This window comes from Schistocerca piceifrons, unplaced genomic scaffold (genome assembly GCF_021461385.2).
Source record: "Schistocerca piceifrons isolate TAMUIC-IGC-003096 unplaced genomic scaffold, iqSchPice1.1 HiC_scaffold_2166, whole genome shotgun sequence".
NCBI classification, from domain to species: Eukaryota; Metazoa; Arthropoda; class Insecta; order Orthoptera; family Acrididae; genus Schistocerca; species Schistocerca piceifrons.
This window is the reverse complement of record NW_025728082.1, coordinates 920,800-943,956: the sequence shown is the minus strand read 5'-3', so window position 1 is coordinate 943,956 and position 23,157 is coordinate 920,800. Positions and strand designations below refer to the sequence as shown.

Here is a 23,157-nt window from a genome sequence, read left to right as displayed (position 1 = left end):
AATACTAGCTGATGTATCACATCCCAGATGCAAAATGGCTGTTTACTAGTGAAATCTTACACGTCATCCTCCTTCCAGTTCCACTGTCAACTTTATTTTTTTGTGCATCCCACTCATTCTTTCGGCTATCTCATGTATTTAATTTATCATCATCTTTGTACAGTAGCATGCACGAAAAAATTAAGTTTACAGTGGAACTGGAAGGAGGATGATGAATAAGTTTTTTGACCTTAGGTTAACTGAGAGATGGAACACATAAAATTAGCACATTTAGGAAGATGACTGCTACTGACATGATTATAAATGCAAACTCCAATCAGACTAAGAAGCATAGATGAGCATACTTGAGGGCCATGATAAACGCAGTGCTAAAACTACTGCTCACCCCTAATGACAAAGTGGAAGAATTAAATGTGATTAAACAAGTAGCCAGTGCAAACGGGTAAAAGGACCTTTATGTAATGAACCTTTATAATAAACTAAAGTTAAAAATATGTGACAAGGCGGAGGCAATAAATCCAGAAGGCAAGAAGTTTGTTGCAATGTCATACAGTGGTGCATTTTCCTACACAACTGTGCAGGCTTTCAGTAAAATGAAAGTAAACATTGAATTCCAAACAAATAGTACAATTGGTTCTAGGCTATGCCACAAAGTTGGCATTGGCAATAACTTTTAGAATCTGGGAGACTGAAAAAAGTTATATATTGGTCAGATGGGAAGGAATTTCAAGACTCATTTTAGAGACCATACATAGAAGAGCACTGTCAGTACACATTTTTATAAGGAAAAACCATGCGACAGGAAACAGAATAGTACTGAGGTGTTGCATAAGACCCCAAAGGGACAATTACTGAACCTACTCGAAGAAATGGAAATTTATGTAGTCAGTAAATGGTAACTGAAATTACTGCGGAATGAATAGAATGAATTTAACCTGAATCTTTATTTTGATGTATTTGGAAACTTATCAGTCTGAGCCGCGTCACGTGCCATGGCAGCTTGGTGTGTAGTCACATCCACCAGCCAATGGTAGCAAGGCGATTGCGCCTTCTTCAGCAAGTTCCACCACAGAAGAGCAAGAACTTTGTATTGAAATCCCACTCTGGATGTCTTATTGACTGTTGAGATTTTCATTAATAGCTTGTTTTGTTAATTACCTTATGATCGTGCATATTTTTTAATTGTTTTGTCATGGTGGAAGGCTTCCATTTATAGATGTGATGTTATTTTTAAATTTCTTATTCTGACTTTTACACAGCTGAGTATATTTACTTTGCTAGGCTCAGAGCTTCCCATTATTACTCTTTACACCTTTCATGTGGATTTTTTTGAATATGGATATAATTCCACATATTGTTTGTCAGTATGTTTTATCATCAGACACTCATTTTGGCATGTGAAGTAACTTAATTAATGGCCATGCATATTGAAATTTAATTATTAAATTTAGGATACTGGTTACTCATGTACCCTAGCTACAGTGCTCTCTGCTGGCCTCATTTATATAAATACCAGATGCACATAGGCCATCACCAGTACTTACTGTGTATCCACAAAGTATAGATTTTGAACTGATACCTACATCAGAACATTTTATGGTATGCATGGCTGTTAATTGTGTAAATGTTTTTTATTTTTCTTACGTATTACCACTATGATTTTGCTTCAGCTAACTGAACATAGCTGGTTACACCATTGCTGTTTATTTATTTATTTATTTATTTGTATTTTTTTTTTTTTTACGCATCTGAAGGTGGCAGTAGCTGAAACCAGCAATAATGTACTGTAAAATTTGTGTTATCATTATGGGCCTTTACAAATACACAGCCCAACAACCAGGAGTGATGGTCTGGATAGCCATTTCTGTTCTTACCAAGACCCCTTTGGTTGTCATCCATAGCATTCTTACATCACATTGGTACATCAATGATGTTCTATGCCCTGTTTTGTTGCCATTCAAGGTAAACAATCCTGGGCTTACATTTCACCAAGATAATGCCATCCCACACACAGCACGAGTATCTACTGCTTTCTCATGCTTGCCAAACGCTACCCTGACCAGCGAGGTCAGCAGATCTCTCCCGAACTGAGAATGTTTGTAACATTGGGCCTTTCAATCAGCTCAAATTTTGACAACCTAACATGCCAATTGCTGTTGGTTTGGTCCAGCAACACATTCTAGTGTCCTTTATGGTTTGACAAAAAAATATGTATTTAACAACCCCAGTTCATACTGATTTTTCTGAACATTAGTGATTATATTATCAAGGTAGAAAAACTGTATGTGAATTGCCATTAATGCAGTACAAACAAACTTTCACAGGTTGTTCAGAGATATCCTCCATGTATATTTATATAAAGGACACATGGTCTCTGGCAGCTGATTACAGAGTAATAATGTAGTTATGACTTATTCAGTTTGTTACTGCAATCACACTAATTTCTTTGGAAGAGCATGCCTGACTTAAGAAGTCTGTAATACGCAATAACCAAAATGTACAAAACAACACAAGATACAGAGTAATGAAACAGCCACAAGACATATGTAAAAGTAGGTGTGGTGCCACTGCTGTGGGAACACCTCAGCACAGTGCCATGTAGCATTCAGTTAAGCCATACACAAGGTGCATACTAGCTAGCTCTTCACCAGTAAACCATTCCTAATGCTGTGAATCACTGTTAGCACACAGTTAACACTGCCAGAAAAGCAAACCCAAGGCAGAACCGAGCAGTACTGAACACAAGCTCGAGGGTGAGACGTAAACTAGGCATTACTGTTGTCAATAGCAAGTACCGTGAGTGAATGGAAAAAGTTTGTTTACAGGCAGGACACAGCACATATTGTTGACATTTTTACTGCTGTGCAGGTATGGTCAGTGCAATACAGATAACTGGGATAAAAAACCAAACAAAATGTGATATTCTATAATGAGCTGCCAGGGACCACAGGTTCCTTACACCACAATATTCGGAAAGCATCCCTGAACAACTTCTGAATCTTTGTCAATGGAGTTCTGTGTGTGATTGTGAGTACATATACACACCAAATCAAATTATCATCTTCCAACGTAACCCAGCCATTGGCCTATGCTACAAATCAGCCTATAACCATAACCAAATGGATATTCAGTCTCATCATGCCCATATTCATTTAAGCACATAAAATAAATGGTCGCATAATCTGAAAGTTCATTGGTTTATGGACTAAGTAAGAAAACAGCTTTTGAAATGTTATATTATGAAAATGTGCTCCAGATTATATGGAGTGATCGATAACTAAGAAGGTGATACTGAACTGAGTTAGGAAGTGAAGAAATTTATGGAGTAATTTCACTAAATGAAGGGGTCAATCGGTGGGATACATCTCGAAGCATCAAGGAATATCACTTTAGTAAAATTTGTAGAGGGCATAAAATTTGTAGAGGTATGCCAAAGATTGACTATAATAAGCAGATTCAAACTGACGTAGGTCGCAGCAGTTATGTCAAAATGGAGAGGCTTGCACAAGACTGACTCATGGATAGTTGCAACAGACTAGTATTTGTGCTGAAGAAGAAAGCAATGACATTATCTGGAAATTCTGGAGTTTACATTTATATCCCAATGCATTGAGATTTTTTCCCCCTCTGTGTAATTTGCAGGTACATGTTTAAATTATACTTCTTTTATATTCAGTTGGCGCTTTTAGTCAATCAGCCTCAATTTTTCGTCCACTTTATTAATTTACAATTGTCTACAGACAGTTCAAGACTCATCAAGCCTAACATATTTAAATATAAGCCATCATTCCCACACAGACTAAAAAATGTGTTAGGATCAAAAGATACTGCAGCCAGGTCTTTTACAGTTGTAATGTTTATTTAGCTGAGTGAAACACTTTCTTGCATGTACAGATGTATCTTGTCCAGACATAGCATCTTTTACATAACAGCTTGCTTAGCAGTGTGCTTTGTAATCAAATGTATCAGTTTTCTGAGTCAACTACTTATAACTACACCATAAGTTTTAACAGTTTGACACTGTCATGGGTTTGTGTATGAATAATTGTCAGGGTTACTTCTAGTGGATATAAAATATATTTCTGGATATTTATTATTTTTAGTGGTACTACATATTATCAACAAACATTTTAAATAATACAGGGTATATGCAGAGTCATTTATAACATGGCTCCAGCATATTCAAGAAAATATCGTGATTCAATTTTAAATGTGTTCTGACGAAAGAAAATTAGAATGCAATTGATTTGCACCATTTCCTTTCTGTATTTTGTAACTCACCAGCATTTTTACACTAAAAACATTAGATACAATAATTTTTATCTGTTTTTCTAGTATCTAGTTTTCCCTTCTAATACTTCTTATTGTTCCCTTCAAGCAGATTTTTGGGCCTGTAAAATAAATAATTTGTGTGTTACAAAACAACTAGTTAAAAAAGTGACTGTTTCAGAAAAAAAAGTTAAACATACAGGAATTTCTTTTCAATGAATTAAGACTGTGATATATACATTTCATTGCAGGAAGCAAGTGATACAGGACAATCCCTCATAATGAAATCGGCACCCTTTGGTAGTCTGTGAATAGTGTTACAAATGTCTGTACCTCATGCTCAGATTCCCCACAAACTAGTTAAATCTGGAAAATTAGAGAAGATAAATCCCAGGAAATATTTTAACTTTTAAAAACAATTCTAATTCAACAGTTTTTTCTTACTGCATTTTTGCTACAACTGAGTAATAAATATGGAAAAATGCAATTGTAAAGATTGCAGTAGCAAATAGATCTACTGATGACTACCAATACTGAATGCACATCTGCATACATGCTTTGCAAGCCACCATAGGTGCACAGCAGGGGTACCTTGTACCACACCTCATCTCCTTTCATTTTCCAATAGCAAACAGTGAGAGGGGAAAATAGCTGCCTACATACCTCTACATGACCCCGAACTCCTCTTACCTTTGTGATCTTTACACGACATGTATCATTTATCATTTGCAGCAGAAGAGTAGTTTGCAGTCAGCTTCAAATGCTGGTTCTCTAAATTTTCTCAACAGTGTTCCATGAGAAGGATATTGTCTACCCTCCAAGGATTCACATTCGATTTCATGAAGCATCTCCGTACTACTCACCTGTTGATGAAACCCACAGACAACAAATTTAGCAGCTCACTTCTGTAGTGTTTACAAATTCACTTTTATACCGACTTCAGGATATACTGATACTTTAATTATGAACAGAAGCAAAGTCACTTAGTCCATTTGATACTGAAATAATGAACTGAATATTTCAAATATATCAGGGAAAGCTTGTTATGATAAAGGTAGGAAGAACAATAAACAAATATTTACTTTCTTTATTAACAACTGTCAGATTTTCACACTGCCATAAGACGTACTCATTTTTATGTGGCACATTTCCCTAGTAGTACTATCGACCATGATTTGAATTGAGGACAAATCAAGTTAATTCTTACACTCTGTATGATCAGAATCAGCACACACAGTCAACACTTCACTGTTAGATGCTGACTGTCACTTATGGCAAAATCCCTGATGACAGAGAGCCTGCTGAGTCATGCCGAGTAATGCCCCTTTATTTTCTCTGCTTCTTCAGTGTGGATGGAGTGTCTCCCATCACCCAAATTCCTCAGTGAAGTTACAATTTCCATAGTTTTATCTGTAACAATTCAATAATTATCCGAACCATAAACATATTATCAAAAAAACACTCCTAACTACACATGACATCCTAGTGTTAATACTGTTCTGTCAGGCCAAATCTTGTGCAGCAGCACATGGTCTGAACTGAACAATTAACAGAACACCTATTTACTGCAAGGTAAATACTTACTGCTGTTCAGGAAGGACCGCAAAACAGACTAATTTCAATTTAAGCGGGATATACAGAAATCACATTTTTAACAGTACTGAATGGCGTTTGAATTTTTACTTTTAGTTTATGGAAGAGACATAGACAGCACTAACATGTTTGACTGTGTATAAAGGGCTACAAGGATTTGGAAGATATACATAGCCAAAATACTGTATACTGATGTACTCTTACTAACAACATACACCCGAGTAATATACTTACTTTACTCCAGGGGAACACAGATAAACTAGAGGGTTTGATACCATACATCGGCTTTGCCCAATGATGTCATACCGAGCCCCAAGATGCAACACACACACTATTTCAAAATGGCAACAGTAACCTTAAACCTTTCCATAGTGCACAAATATAAACAAATATAGAATGGTACAAGTTCTTCATAATAATCACTGAAGCTAATGAAACTATCACAGGAAAATAGGGTTCTGTGCTAAGACAAATTGAGACCTGACATAATATCGACAAAATCACAATACCAGAGACAGACAAAATGCAACAACAGAAATGTGATAAAACAATAATTTCAAAAATGCAGAAACTGTGCAATGAGATATAATAAACTATAACTGCTACCAACATTCGATGAGCTACACTGCTCAACTTAAAACCATGAAACAGATCACACTATAAACAAAATCAAAAGTCAAGACTGACAAACATAGTGAAAAACAATGAAAATTGGCAACAGGCAGTATTGTCAATGCCAGTTGACCTATATAATTCAACTTTAAATACTGGTACAGAGAGGCCAAAACTCTCACAACAAAAACAACTTCAACAAAACCAAGAATCAAATTTACCAGACACCAAATTCTTCATCAGAGGTCCAACTCAAACACAGATAGCACAAAACATAATGAAAAAAATGGTGTGAACAATAATAAAATAACAAAATTCACCAACCAATTTAAAAACACAGAAGCAATAAGAACACACACCATAGTCAACAGAAAACTATGCAATACATGAAAGAAACTCATTCCAAACCTCACCCTTTCCATTTAAAAAACAAACAAAAAAACACTACCACCCAACGTAACCCATACCCCATCCTACCAAATAGAAACAAACAACAAAAAACCTGCCACCCACTCCTATTTAACTCACAAGCCAGAGCCTGTACAACTTGTCCATTAACTACACAAATACCTGAAAAATACGTATCTGCAGTACACTTTTACCACCAGCAATACCCACCAAGATGAGCTTGTAAGAAAGAATAGCACCTATCACCACCACAACAAATTTGATGACACCCCCTCCCCCCAAATCCCACAATAGTATTAGCACAGGTCCCAGTCTCAGTCTTTAAATTCATTATTATGGCTCACAAAAATGTGATTATTTCACCTGTTGCCCAACTCCTTATATAAAGCAAACCCGTCTAACATAATAGTACACCCCTCTGTTACACAGCCTATTTTGCTGTTAATGACTTCAGAATATGCTTGCTGCAAGAACCACCCAATGAACATCAGAATCCCCGTCAGAAACAACGGCTCCAAAAACCCAAAACCAACATCTTTTACGGCTTCCACCACTCTTCCTCTTACCAAAGCACGACTTATCTACTTCCATTATCACCCTTAGCCCTCCTGATGATCACCTCTACTTAATAGATTCGCCCACATCCTTTCACAAAAAAAAAAAAAAAAATTCAATTACCCTACTTTAGAACCATCAGTTTCATGCATGGTGTATTTGAATGAGAGCCGTTAACAAAAATAGTACATCAGCAGAACTATAACAAAGACAGTCTCAAGCTGTCAAACCATGTTCGGCATCTGACAGACTGCTGCAAATTATCCTGGCAACACTACCACATGTAGCCATTGGAAGAGTGACGACATAGCCTCTTTGTAAATCTCTTATTATTCTCATACATGAGATATTTACAATATCCCTTAACAACACCAAACAGTTGCAAAAATTTAGTAGTTTATACAACACATCCTATCTCAGCCCATAAAACTGAACTACTGAAGGTTAATTTTGAATCTCTGTTGCAAAAAATAACACAGCAAGATTACAAGTAAACTAAACCAAACAATCCTTATACCATAGACCATATACCTTATTAAAAACAAGAGAATTTACCTAGAAATAAAAGAAGGGATACAATAAATACAACTAAGACAACAGAACATCTGATCACCAAATGTAATTACCACAGTGAACAAAAATTTCATTTCAAAAAATAAAATTGTTAAGCTACTATTCAATATAAAATTAAATTGCACTTACAATTCACAGTTCACATGAATTCCAATCTTAGTGTTCTCCAGTTACTAAGACTAGCACTACACCCTTGTTTTTTTTTTTTTGTGGTTTTAGGGCGCACAACTTCAATGGTCATTAGCGCCCTGACTACTCTAAGAATGCACCGCGAGGCACAAGTTGACAACAACAACTAAAAGGGAAAACACGATAAAAGATAGACGGACAGGCATAGGATTAAAAAACAACATCATCAAATGTCCTTAGCGAGGTTTGTCAAATTGATAAAACAAAGAACACGAGCAGCTGCTCGTGGGTCATCCGCTAAAATGGCATCGAAAGTATTAGGCAGGTTAAGATCGAGGCGCAGTGTGTTAAGATCTGGACAGGACATTAAAATGTGTCTAACCGTCAGCAAGTGCCCACATGGGCAGAACGGCGCCGGCGCAGCCGTCAGCAGATGGCGATGGCTGAACTGGCAGTGTCCAATTCTTAACCGGGCTAAAACGACCTCCTCCCGCCGAGAAGGGCGTGAGGAGGACGTCCAAGCCACGGGAAGAGGTTTTAAGGCCCGAAGCTTGTTGTCGGTAAGTGCAGCCCAATCGGCATGCCACAGCGACACAACGCGCCGACAAATGACCCCGCTAAAATCGGACGAAGGGACACAACAAGAAGCTGTCCGAGGCTGGAGGACCGCAGCCTTGGCCGCGGCATCTGCAGCTTCGTTCCCAGGGATACCAACATGGCCAGGAACCCACATAAAGCTAACCGGAGAACCGATGTCCACCAGCTGCTGAAGAGAGCGTTGGATCCGGTGTACGAAAGGGTGAACCGGGTACGGATCACTGAGGCTCTGGATGGCGCTCAGGGAATCTGAGCAGATGACATAAGCAGAATGTCGGTGGCGGCAGATGTAAAGAACAGCCTGGTAGAGGGCAAAGAGCTCAGCTGTGAAGACCGAACAATGGCCATGGAGCCGGTATTTGAAACTTTGTGCCCCGACAATAAAGGAACACCCGACCCCGTCATTGGTCTTAGAGCCATCTGTATAAATGAAAGTCATGTTGATGAACTGCGAACGAAGTTCCAAAAAACGGGAGTGGTAGACCGAACCGGGGGTGACCTCTTTTGGGAGCGAGCTGAGGTCAAGGTGAACACGGACCTGAGCCTGGAGCCAAGGTGGCGTGCGGCTCTCGCCCACTCAAAAGGTTGCAGGGAGCGAAAAATTAGTGTTGAAGGAGGCGACGAAAGCGAACTCCAGGGGGTAGCAGGGCAGAGACATACAACCCGTATTGACGGTCAAGAGAGTCGTCAAAAAAGGAACGATAAGACGGATGGTCGGGCATTGACAGTAGCCGACAGGCATACCGACAAAGCAGTATATCGCGCCGGTAGTTGAGTGGCAATTCGCCAGCGTCAGCATGAAGACTCTCTACGGGACTGGTATAAAATGCTCCGATCGCAAGTCGTAAACCCCGATGTTGTATGGAGTTGAGGCGGCGTAAGATGGATGGCCGTGCAGAGGAGTATACGAAGCTCCCATAATCCAGCTTGGAGCGGACGATCGACCGTTATAGACGAAGTAGGACGGTTCGACCCGCTCCCCACGACATACCACTGAGAACACGGAGGACATTTAAAGAACGGGTACAACGGGCGGCCAAATATGACACATGTGGAGACCAGCTAAGTTTCCTGTCAAAGGTAAGGCCTAAAAATTTGGTTGTCTCCACGACTGGGAGAGCAACGGGACCAAGTCGTAAGGACGGTGGGAGAAACTCTTTGTAGCGCCAGAAGTTAATACAGACCGTCTTCTCGGCAGAAAAACGGAAGCCATTGGCGACACTCCAGGAGTAAAGACGGTCAAGAGAACGCTGAAGACAGCGCTCCAGGACACGTGTACACTGCACGCTGCAATAGATGGTAAAATCGTCCACAAAAAGGGAGCCTGATACATCAGCTGGGAGGCAATCCATTATTGGATTGATCGCGATGGCGAAGAGAGCGACGCTCAAAACGGAGCCCTGTGGCACCCCATTCTCCTGGCGAAAGGTGTTGGACAGGACAGAACCCACACGTACCCTGAACTGGCGATCCATTAAAAAGGAACGAATAAAAAGAGGGAGGCGACTGCGAAGGCCCCATGTGTGCATGGTGCGGAGAATGCCCGCCCTCCAACAGGTGTCGTAAGCCTTCTCCAAATCAAAGAACACAGCCGCGGTCGGGCGCTTCCGCAAGAAGTTATTCATAATGAAGGTCGACAAGGTAACCAGATGGTCAACAGCAGAGCAGTGCCTACGAAATCCACATTGTACATTGGTAAGTAGGCGTCGAGACTCGAGCAGCCAAACCAATCGAGAGTTAACCATTCGCTCCATCACTTTACAGACACAGCTGGTAAGTGAGATAGGTCGATAACTGGAAGGCAAGTGCTTGTCCTTCCCCGGCTTAGGAATCGGGACAACAATAGACTCGCGCCAGCATGCGGGAACATGTCTCTCAATCCAGATGCGATTGTATGTACGAAGAAGAAAACCTTTACCCGCAGGAGAAAGGTTCTTCAGCATCTGAATATGAATAGAATCAGGCCCTGGAGCGGAGGACCGTGATCGGCCAAGTGTGGTTTCGAGTTCCCGCATGGTGAATGGGGCATTATAACTTTCACAATTCGAGGAGCAAAAGTCAGGTGGCCTAGCCTCCTCTGCCTGTTTGCGGGGGAGGAAGGCAGGGTGGTAATGAGCGGAGCTCGAAACCTCTGCGAAAAAGCGGCTGAAGGCATTGGAGACAGCCTCAGGGGCCACAAGGACTTCATTCGCGACCTTCAAGCCAGAAACTGGGGAGTGGACCGTAGTGCCAGATAGCCGGCGCAGGCTACCCCAGACAACAGAAGAAGGAGTAAAACTGTTGAAGGTGCTTGTGAAAGCAGCCCAGCTGGCTTTCTTGCTTTCTTTAATAATACGACGACACTGAGCACGTAATCGTTTATAAGTAATACAATTCGCCACTGTAGGGTGGCGTTTAAAGGTGCGTAAAGCACGTCGACGAGCACGTAAAGCGTCTCTACATGCTGCGGTCCACCAGGGGACCGGTACGCGACGTGGAGAAGAAGTAGGGTGAGGGATGGAATATTCAGCAGCAGCGAGAATGACTTCCGTGAGGTATGCGACCTGACGATCTCAGCTTGTGAAGGTTTGATCCTGAAAGGTCGCCCTGGAAGAGAAGAGCCCCCAGTCTGCCTTGGAGATGGTCCAACTAGAGGAGCACGGAGAGGGAGTATGCTGCAGGAGATGGATAACACACGGGAAGTGGTCGCTCGAATACGTATCAGCAAGTGCATACCACTCAAACCGGCGTGCAAGTTGGGGAGTACATATAGAGAGGTCTAAATGGGAATAGGTGTGAGATGTGTCCGAAAGAAAAGTAGGGGCGCCAGTATTGAGGCAGACAAGATTGAGCTGGTTGAAAAGGTCTGCTAACAAGGAGCCCCTCGGGCAGGATGCTGGAGAGCCCCAAAGGGGATGGTGGGCATTGAAGTCTCCAGTTAACAAAAATGGTGCAGGTAGCTGAGCAATAAGTTGCATCATGTCTGCCCTGGTAACGGCAGATGACGATGGAGTGTAAACGGTACAAAAGGAAAACGTAAAAGTGGGGAGAGTAATGCGGATGGCAACTGCCTGCAGGCCGGTGTGCAACGTGATGGGATCGTAGTAAATATCATCCCGGACGAGCAACATAACCCCTCCATGAGCTGGGATACCTACCACAGGGGGTAAGTCAAAACGCACAGAGGTGTAGTGTGCCAAGGCAATTTGTTCGCACGGGCATAGCTTCGTTTCCTGGAGGGCTACGACGAGCGGACGATGCAAGCGGAGCAGCAACTTCAAGTCCTCTCGGTTGGAGCGAATGCTGCAAATATTCCAGTGAATAAGTGCCATCGTAAGAAAAGGAAGATGAGAGAAGGGGTCACCTCGAAGGCCGCTTAGGGCCTGGCTTCGAGCGAGCACTGCCGCCGCTATCAGTAGGCGGACAGTCATCGTCCATGGGGTCTATAGGGTCATCGGCCATCTCGGGAGGATGGCCGGGATGGGGAGCTTCCTCCGCTGGTGAATGGCCAGATGTACGGCTACCAGCGGTGCGGCCAGGCGAAATGGATGACGGCATGGGGCGGCAACCGCTGGGTGGCGCAGGAGAAGAAATGCGCCGTGTCGGAGAAGGATTTTTTTTTTTTTTTTTGTGGTTTTAGGGTGCACAACTTCAATGGTCATTAGCGCCCTGACTACTCTAAGAATGCACCGCGAGGCACAAGTTGACAACAACAACTAAAAGGGAAAACACGATAAAAGAGACTGACAGGCATAGGATTAAAAAACAACATCATCAAATGTCCTTAGCGAGGTTCGTCAAATTGATAAAACAAAGAACACGAGCAGCTGCTCGTGGGTCATCTGCTAAAATGGCATCGAAAGTATTAGGCAGGTGAAGATCGAGGCGCAGTTGGTTAAGATCTGGACAGGACATTAAAATGTGTCTAACCGTCAGCAAGTGCCCACATGGGCAGAACGGCGCCGGCGCAGCCGTCAGCAGATGGCGATGGCTGAACCGGCAGTGTCCAATTCTTAACCTTGCTAAAACGACCTCCTCCCGCCGAGAAGGGCGTGAGGAGGACGTCCAAGCCACGGGAAGAGGTTTTAAGGCCCGAAGCTTGTTGTCGGTAAGTGCAGCCCAATCGGCATGCCACAGCGACACAACGCGCCGACAAATGACCCCGCTAAAATCGGACGAAGGGACACAACAAGAAGCTGTCCGAGGCTGGAGGACCGCAGCCTTGGCCGCGGCATCTGCAGCTTCGTTCCCAGGGATACCGACATGGCTAGGAACCCACATAAAGCTAACCGGCGGACCGACGTCCACCAGCCGCTGAAGAGAGCGTTGGATCCGGTGTACGAAAGGGTGAACCGGGTACGGATCACTGAGGCTCTGGATGGCGCTCAGGGAATCTGAGCAGATGACATAAGCAGAATGTCGGTGGCGGCAGATGTAAAGAACAGCCTGGTAGAGGGCAAAGAGCTCAGCTGTGAAGACCGAACAATGGTCATGGAGCAGGTATTTGAAACTTTGTGCCCCGACAATAAAGGAACACCCGACCCCGTCATTGGTCTTAGAGCCATCTGTATAAATGAAAGTCATGTTGATGAACTTCGAACGAAGTTCCAAAAAACGGTAGTGGTAGACTGAACCGGGGGTGACCTCTTTTGGGAGCGAGCTGAGGTCAAGGTGAACGCGGACCTGAGCCTGGAGCCAAGGTGGCGTGCGGCTCTCGCCCACTCAAAAGGTTGCAGGGAGTGAAAAATTAAGGTGTTGAAGGAGGCGACGAAAGCAAACTCCAGGGGGTAGCAGGGCAGAGACATACAACCCGTATTGAAGGTCGAGAGAGTCGTCAAAAAAGGAACGATAAGATGGATGGTCGGGCATTGACAATAGCCGACAGGCATACCGACAAAGCAGTATATCGCGCCGGTAAGTGAGTGGCAATTCGCCAGCGTCAGCATGAAGACTCTCTACGGGACTGGTATAAAATGCTCCGATCGCAAGTCGTAAACCCCGATGTTGTATGGAGTTGAGGCGACGTAAGATGGATGGCCGTGCAGAGGAGTATACGAAGCTCCCATAATCCAGCTTGGAGCGGACGATCGACCGATATAGACGAAGTAGGACGGTTCGATCCGCTCCCCACGACATACCACTGAGAACACGGAGGACATTTAAAGAACGGGTACAACGGGCGGCCAAATATGACACATGTGGAGACCAGCTAAGTTTCCTGTCAAAGGTAAGGCCTAAAAATTTGGTTGTCTCCACGATTGGGAGAGCAACGGGACCAAGTCGTAAGGACGGTGGGAGAAACTCTTTGTAGCGCCAGAAGTTAATACAGACCGTCTTCTCGGCAGAAAAACGGAAGCCATTGGCGACACTCCAGGAGTAAAGACGGTCAAGAGAACGCTGAAGACAGCGCTCCAGGACACGTGTACGCTGTGCGCTGCAATAGATGGTAAAATCGTCCACAAAAAGGGAGCCTGATACATCAGCTGGGAGGCAATCCATTATTGGATTGATCGCGATGGCGAACAGAGCGACGCTCAAAACTGAGCCCTGTGGCACCCCATTCTCCTGGCGAAAGGTGTCGGACAGGACAGAACCCACACGTACCCTGAACTGTCGATCCATTAAAAAGGAACGAATAAAAAGAGGGAGGCGACCGCGAAGGCCCCATCCCATGTATGCATGGTGCGGAGAATGCCCGCCCTCCAACAGGTGTCGTAAGCCTTCTCCAAATCAAAGAACACAGCCGCGGTCGGCCGCTTCCGCAAGAAGTTATTCATAATGAAGGTCGACAAGGTAACCAGATGGTCAACAGCAGAGCGGCGCCTACGAAATCCACATTGGACATTGGTAAGTAGGCGTCGAGACTCAAGCAGCCAGACCAATCGAGAGTTAACCATACGCTCCATCACTTTACTGACACAGCTGGTAAGTGAGATAGGTCGATAACTGGAAGGCAAGTGCTTGTCCTTCCCCGGCTTAGGAATCGGGACAACAATAGACTCGCGCCAGCATGCGGGAACATGTCCCTCAATCCAGATGCGATTGTATGTACGAAGAAGAAAACCTTTACCCGCAGGAGAAAGGTTCTTCAGCATCTGAATATGAATAGAATCAGGCCCTGGAGCGGAGGACCGTAATCGGCCAAGTGTGGTTTCGAGTTCCCGCATGGTGAATGGGGCATTATAACTTTCACAATTCGAGGAGCAAAAGTCAGGTGGCCTAGCCTCCTCTGCCTGTTTGCGGGGGAGGAAGGCAGGGTGGTAATGAGCGGAGCTCGAAACCTCGGCGAAAAAGCGGCCGAAGGCATTGGAGACAGCCTCAGGGGCCACAAGGACTCCATTCGCGATCTTCAAGCCAGAAACTGGGGAGTGGACCGTAGTGCCAGATAGCCGGCGCAGGCTACCCCAGACAACAGAAGAAGGAGTAAAACTGTTGAAGGTGCTTGTGAAAGCAGCCCAGCTGGCTTTCTTGCTTTCTTTAATAATACGACGACACTGAGCACGTAATCGTTTATAATTAATACAATTCGCCACTGTAGGGTGGCGTTTAAAGGTGCGTAAAGCACGTCGACGAGCACGTAAAGCGTCTCTACATGCTGCGGTCCACCAGGGGACCGGTACGCGACGTGGAGAAGAAGTAGGGTGAGGGATGGAATATTCAGCAGCAGCGAGAATGACTTCTGTGAGGTGTGCGAACTGACGATCGCAGCTTGTGAAGGTTTGATCCTGAAAGGTTGCCCTGGAAGAGAAGAGCCCCCAGTCTGCCTTGGAGATGGTCCAACTAGAGGAGCACGGAGAGGGAGTATGCTGCAGGAGATGGATAACACACGGGAGGTGGTCGCTCGAATATGTATCAGCAAGTGCATACCACTCAAACCGGCGTGCAAGTTGGGGAGTACATATAGAGAGGTCTAAATGGGAATAGGTGTGAGATGTGTCCGAAAGAAAAGTAGGGGCGCCAGTATTGAGGCAGACAAGATTGAGCTGGTTGAAAAGGTCTGCTAACAAGGAGCCCCTCGGGCAGGAGGCTGGAGAACCCCAAAGGGGATGGTGGGCATTGAAGTCTCCAGTTAACAAAAACGGTGCAGGTAGCTGAGCAATAAGTTGCATCATGTCTGCCATGGTAACGGCAGATAACGATGGAGTGTAAACGGTACAAAAGGAAAACGTAAAAGTGGGGAGAGTAATGCGGATGGCAACTGCCTGCAGGCCGGTGTGCAACGTGATGGGATCGTAGTAAATATCATCCCGGACCAGCAACATAACCCCTCCATGAGCTGGGATACCTACCACAGGGGGTAGGTCAAAACGCACAGAGGTGTAGTGTGCCAAGGCAATGTGATCGCATGGGCGTAGCTTCGTTTCCTGGAGGGCTACGACGAGCGAACGGTGCAAGCGGAGCAGCAACTTCAAGTCCTCTCGGTTGGAGCGAATCCTGCGAATATTCCAGTGAATAAGTGCCATCGTAAGAAAAGGAAGATGAGAGAAGGGGTCACCTCGAAGGCCGCTTAGGGCCTGGCTTCGAGCGAGCACTGCCGCCGCTATCAGTAGGCGGACAGTCATCGTCCATGGGGTCTATAGGGTCATCGGCCATCTCGGGAGGATGGCCGGGAGGGGGAGCTTCCTCCGCCGGTGAACGGCCAGATGTACGGCTACCGGCGGTGTGGCCAGGCGAAACGTATGACGGCCTGGGGCGGCAACCGCTGGGTGGCGCAGGAGAAGAAATGTGCCGTGGCGGAGAAGGAGAACTGTGCTTCCTATGCGCCTTTTTGGAAGGACGTTTGGTGGAAGTACCGGTCGAAGGCTGGGAGGTCGAGGGACGGAGCAAGTGTGCACGGGATGGTTCCTTCTTTAAGGACCATGCATCTGACTTCGGGGTCTTCGACTTAGCAGAAGCTGAGGGAGTGGCTGGTGTCTGTGGTGTGATGGGAGGAAGAGGAGACGTCGACCGCGCGATCTTAGCACTGGCCGAACGGACGACCGTGGTGCTGAAGGTCAGATCGCATGTCTGGGTTGCTACCTCCCGGGTAGTCCGAGGAGAGGCGAGGACAGTACTATATTTCCCCGCTGGGAGCAGCGTGGGCTTCCTACTAGCCAATAGCTTGCGAGCAGCCGAGGTGGACACTTTCTCTTTGACCCGAATTTCTTGGATGCAACGTTCGTCCTTATAGACAGGACAGTCGCGGGAGGATGCGGCATGGTCACCCTGACAGTTCACACAACGAGGAGACGGAGGTGGACAGTCACCCTCATGGGCATCCCTGCCACAAGTGACACATTTAGCCGCATTGGAACAAGACTGTCGAGTGTGATTGAAACGCTGACACTGGTAGCAGCGCGTAGGTGTCGGGACATAGGGGCGAACAGAAATAACCTCGTAGCCTGCCTTGATGCGCGATGGCAGCTTAACACTATCAAAGGTCAAGAAAAGTGTCCGGGTCGGTACAAGGTCATTGTTGACCTTTTTCATGACCCGATGGACAGCCGTCACGCCCTGCTCAGCGAGGAAAGATTGAAGCTCCTCGTCAGTCAATCCGTCGAGGGAGCTAGTATAGACTACACCACGAGACGAATTCAAAGTTCGGTGGGCCTCCACCCGGACAGGGAACGTGTACAGGAGGGTGGCCCGAAGCAGTTTTTGTGCCTGAAAGGCACTCTCAGTTTCTAGTAATAAGGTGCCGTTATGCAACCTGGTACAAGATTTGACAGATCCGGCTATGGCAGCAACGCCCTTCTGAATAACAAAAGGGTTGACAGAGGAAAAATCCTTTCCGTCCTCAGTGTGAGAAACTACGAGGAACTGTGGGGCAGGCGGTAGTACTTTTGTCACTGTTGGCTGGTCACGTTTCCGTTTTTGGGTCGAAGTCGAGTGAGATGGAGTAGAATCCATTGCGGAGGAATCCCCCATGATTGCCAGCGTCTCCGATGGCGCGCTCCTTCCTTGTGGGGACCCTCTCAGAGGGCACTCCCGCCTGAGGTGAATGTTTACACCTCAGGTCACACCTCCCGAGAAACAGACGGAGGGACCAATCGGCATGGTCAGAAGGTATCAGCTCAGGCAATCACCCCTCCCCGGGCCTGGCCTTTACCAGGGGGACGCGCGTGCCTTACATGTCTACCCAGGGCGGGGACTTACGCGTTACCCCGTCACCGGCTACGCGTGCGAACGCGTGGGTCGGCCTTCAGGCACGCACAGGGAGGAAGGAAGAAGAGGAAAAAGAAGAGAGAGAGGGAGAAAGAGGACAGACTGTCTCAAACGCCAAGGCGGAGACCAGAGAAGGCAAGGGGAAAAAGGCAATGAGAAGGCAAGGAGAAAAAGGCAATGAGAAGGCAAGGAGAAAAAGGCAATGAGAAGGCAAGGAGAAAAAGCAAAGAGAAGGCAAGGAGAAAAAGCAAAGAGAAGGCAAGGAGAAGTCAAGGGAAAGAGTAAGGAAGACAGCGAGGTGGAGAAGAACAAAGACAGGAACCAACAAAAGGAAGGAAGAAACGAGAAGTGAAAAACCAAAAAGACCACGATTATAGGTCGTGGAACCGTCCGTCTCCGGACGCAGGCGCTAACAACCCCCGTGAGGGGGATGGACTCCTTTTAGTCGCCTCCTACGACAGGCAGGAATACCTCGGGCCTATTCTAATCCCCGGACCCGCAGGGGGGTGGCGGAGAAGGAGAACTGTGCTTCCTATGCGCCTTTTTGGAAGGACGTTTGGTGGAAGTACCGGTCGAAGGCTGGGAGGTCGAGGGACGGAGGAAGTCTGCACGGGATGGTTCCTTCTTGAAGGCCCGTGCATCTGACTTCGGGGTCTTCGACTTAGCAGAAGCTGAGGAAGTGGCTGGTGTCTGTGGGGTGGTGGGAGGAAGAGGAGACGTCGACCGCGCGATCTTAGCACTGGCCGAACGGACGACCGTGGTGCTGAAGGTCAGATCGCATGTCTGGGTTGCTACCTCCCGGGTAGCCGAGGTGGACACTTTCTCTTTGACCTGAATTTCTTGAATACAGCGTTCTTCCTTATAGACAGGATAGTCGCGGGAGGATGCGGCATGGTCACCCTGACAGTTCACACAACGAGGAGACGGAGGTGGACAGTCACCCTCATGGGCATCCCTGCCACAAGTGACACATTTAGCCGCATTGGAACAAGACTGTCGAGTGTGATTGAAACGCTGACACTGGTAGCAGCGCGTAGGTGTCGGGACATAGGGGCGAACAGAAATAACCTCGTAGCCCGCCTTGATGCGCGATGGCAGCTTAACACTATCGAAGGTCAAGAAAAGTGTCCGGGTCGGTACAAGGTCATTGTTGACCCTTTTCATGACCCGATGGACAGCCGTCACGCCCTGCTCAGCGAGGAAAGATTGAAGCTCCTCGTCAGTCAATCCGTCGAGGGAGCTGCTATAGACTACACCACGAGACGAATTCAAAGTTCGGTGGGCCTCCACCCGGACAGGGAACGTGTACAGGAGGGTGGCCCGAAGCAGTTTTTGTGCCTGAAAGGCACTCTCAGTTTCTAGTAATAAGGTGCCGTTACGCAACCTGGTACAAGATTTGACAGATCCGGCTATGGCATCAACGCCCTTCTGAATAACGAAAGGGTTGACAGAGGAAAAATCCTTTCCGTCCTCAGATCGAGAAACTACGAGGAACTGTGGGGCAGGCGGTAGTACTTTTGTCACTGTTGGCTGGTCACGTTTCCGTTTTTGGGTCGAAGTCGAGAGAGATGGAGTAGAATCCATTGCGGAGGAATCCCCAATGATTGCCATCGTCTCCGATGGCGCGCTCCTTCCTTGTGGGGACCCTCTCAGAGGGCACTCCCGCCTGAGGTGAATGTTTACACCTCAGGTCACACCTCCCGAGAAACAGACGGAGGGACCAATCGGCATGGTCAGAAGATATCAGCTCAGGCAATCACCCCTCCCCGGGCCTGGCCTTTACCAGGGGGACGCGCGTGCCTTACATGTCTACCCAGGGCGGGGACTTACGCGTTACCCCGTCACCGGCTACGCGTGCGAACGCGTGGGTCGGCCTTCAGGCACGCACAGGGAGGAAGGAAGAAGAGGAAAAAGAAGAGAGAGAGGGAGAAAGAGGACAGACTGTCTCGAACGCCGAGGCGGAGACCAGAGAAGGCAAGGAGAAGGCAATGAGAAGGCAAGGAGAAGAAGGCAATGAGAAGGCAAGGAGAAAAAGGCAATGAGAAGGCAAGGAGAAAAAGGCAATGAGAAGGCAAGGAGAAAAAGGCAAGGAGAAAAAGGCAATGAGAAGGCAAGGAGAAAAAGGCAATGAGAAGGCAAGGAGAAAAAGGCAATGAGAAGGCAAGGAGAAAAAGACAATGAGAAGGCAAGGAGAAAAAGACAATGAGAAGGCAAGGAGAAGTCAAGGGAAAGAGTAAGGAAGACAGTGAGGTGGAGAAGAGCAAAGAAAGGAACCAACAAAAGGAAGGAAGAAACGAGAAGTGAAAAACCAAAAAGACCACGATTATAGGTCGTGGAACCGTCCGTCTCCGGACGCAGGCGCTAACTACCCCCATGAGGGGGATGGACTCCTTTTAGTCGCCTCTTATGACAGGCAGGAATACCTCGGGCCTATTCTAATCCCCGGACCCGCAGGGGGGACTACACCCTTGTAAATGACTGAGCTTTTTTGTCAAGCACATACAGTGTACGCATACCAACAAAGTATGTCAATTTAAACTCACTTTTGAAGTAAACAGTATTCATGCATGCTATATTTTGATTATAGTAAGAAAGGCTAAAAATACACTTAAAGCATTTCTAAAATTGACTTTGAAACTGTGAGTATTCAACAAGAAGAAGAAGAAGAAGAAGAAACAAAATAAGGATCTGTTCCTGGGAATGATTTAGAATGAGAGAAAAATATATACATTACAATCTGTTGAAGAGAATGTTACACAGAAAATCTGATTATTACATCAGCTTCCTGTGAATGGACAGTGAAACATTTAATATCTTGTTTAAGAGCTAATTTTGTCCTCTGAGTGACAAAGTGCCCTCAGCGAAAATTTATTCTCCTCTGCTTGGGCCCCTAATAACAATTCATTAAAATATTATGACTGTGAGGGCATATAGCTTACATCATCCAGGGGCATATAGCTTACATCATCCGTGGAAGAACCGAAGTGCTCATATGTTTTATTTTATTGCACTCCTCCTTGTATGCTGCGTGTAAAATATTTATTCTTTTATAAATTTCTACCTGTGTAGTGTATGCTGGGAAAGATGTGACAACTCTACCATTTTGGTAACTGTCACTGCTAATTTATTTTTAACCACGATTTCAGCTTCCATAGTTGTGGAAACTCATTATACAGTAAGATAAACTGTAATAAAACTATTTTTCACCAAATATATCCAGCAAAGTATCAACATAAAAAATGTCCACCATCTTGTTAAATATTCCCATCAGTGAAAACTTCTGACAAACTCACTCTAAACTTGAGAAACACATCAAATGGTACTGTACACTGTCAAATATTTGGCAAACATAGTACAATTTGAAGTATTGTTTGGCATGGGCCTATAGACAATATTTAATCTCTGGATACTTATTGACTTAATATTGTAAACAAGTGACATCATGGCTCAATGCAGGATGGCTACTCAAACTTGGGGAAAAAATGTCTTAAAAAAGGCGTGAGGAGGAGAAAGACAGAGTAAAGAAGCTCCTGATAAATTAATAGGGAGAGCAGAGGAGGGGCAGCATACCACAATGACTTCTTTCCTCTCAGCTGAGCTATATACCAGCCATAAGCAGTAGTTCATCTGCAGTTTTTAAGCATCATTAATTAATATGTAATAATATTCATGTAATTAATGCACTTTGCAGTATTACATATTTTAAAATTTTTGATTTATAAAACTCAATAAAATTCAGTTTCAATGCTAGGTTAAAATGTTGCATTCCTTGAGACCTTATGAAACTCCTGAAATTCCCCGAGATTTCCCTGATTTTTTCCGGGTAAAATTTAATTCCCTGAGAATTTCAGGTTTTCCAGAAGAAACATCACTATGTCAATGCCAATGAGTGGTATCAAACATCTGAATTGACTCCAAACACTATCTGGAACAGAACTGTGACACCTAGTAGGGCAAAACAATTACTACACAGTATCCAAACAAATCTGTTTGGAGTCAGCCATTTTATGATAACAGACCGACAACATTCACATAAATATGGGTGATTTCTGGCATGTTCTGTTAATTAATGTATTATATTTTCATTACATATGTTCATAACTTCCTACTCTGCTAACATACTGATTTCAAAACGCAAATGCCTATGCTAATTTGTAACAATCCAGCTAAAACTGTCAAAAATCAATGCACAAAAGAAGTATTTTATAGAGTGGCAATATTAATCCAAAATCAGTCTTACACTAAGGAGAAAAAAGGCTTCAAAACTAGTACAAATGAACACACTGCAAGAACAGCTATCGTATCAAATACAGACTACACCCTTTATTACTTTCAAAAATTCTGTAAATTACAGTCATAGCAAAATCTTCAGTACATTATATTTAAATACATTAAACATAAAAGTCAGAATAAATGTAATGAAACATTACTTAAGGAAGTTAATTAAAGACAATGTTTACATGCAAACCAGCAAAAACAGAACAACACAAGAAACTGTGGTTAAAGATACCAACAGTGTTCCGGACTACAAAGCATCTAAACATGTAAAACTGAGTTGCACATCAAGAAATACAGTACAGAAACTGGAAGATCTAATAGTGAGCAAAAGTAAGGGCAGGTGCTGCAGAAACATACTGGTGAAAAATCTAATCAAAGTATGACATTCAAACTACTATTAAGCCAATGCTCCCCTCTGCGAAATTTTTTAATAAAAAATATAAACACTTTTAGCCTCAGTGGTTTCTGGTTTGAGGCAGAAACCACTATGTCTCATATGGTTAACAGAAGGCCTGACTGCAAGTGATACTATTATATCAATGTTAGTTCAATGATACTAAAAACATATATGACAACATTCTTAAAAACATCAATAATATCTTACTAAGTGTTCATCTTCATAACACGAAAAATTAGTTTTATGCCTAATTCCTAAAAATTTTGGTAAAGAATATATGAACAAACAAATCAGCACAGTTAACCATACTTTAGTGCAAACAGCAAACTGTTTGCAATCATGGAACAAAAGCAGGGATAAACTATGAAATGGAATGACTAACAAGTGATAAATTCACAAATCACAATTCTCACTTGAACAAAAATGGAATTGGAAGGAGCTCCCCTTTCATTAGTTAAAATTATCAGTTGTACAAAACAACTGCAGCCATCTTTGAACCAAAAAGTCTGCCTGAAGACATCTGTGTTTCACCAGCAATAAAAACAGAGTGAAAGCCAGTAAAGTATAAGTTTTTGTTTTGTTTGAAAGCGCAAAAACAACTGGGGTCATACGTGGTCAAGTCA

The 23,157-nt window shown here is 44.7% G+C and overlaps 1 long non-coding RNA gene across 1 annotated transcript in view; it reads right to left on the bottom strand.

Moving 5' to 3' along the window:
- Positions 1-4,075: 4,075 nt before the first annotated feature.
- LOC124742166 overlaps positions 4,076-23,157 on the bottom strand; it is a 41,481-nt gene continuing 22,399 nt past the window's right edge. The window contains exons 2-4 of the long non-coding RNA XR_007010204.1: positions 5,477-5,679; positions 4,960-5,132; positions 4,076-4,391 (exon numbers count right to left, since the gene is read on the bottom strand). This is a non-coding gene — a long non-coding RNA (uncharacterized LOC124742166). The remainder of the gene's footprint in view (positions 4,392-4,959; positions 5,133-5,476; positions 5,680-23,157) is intronic.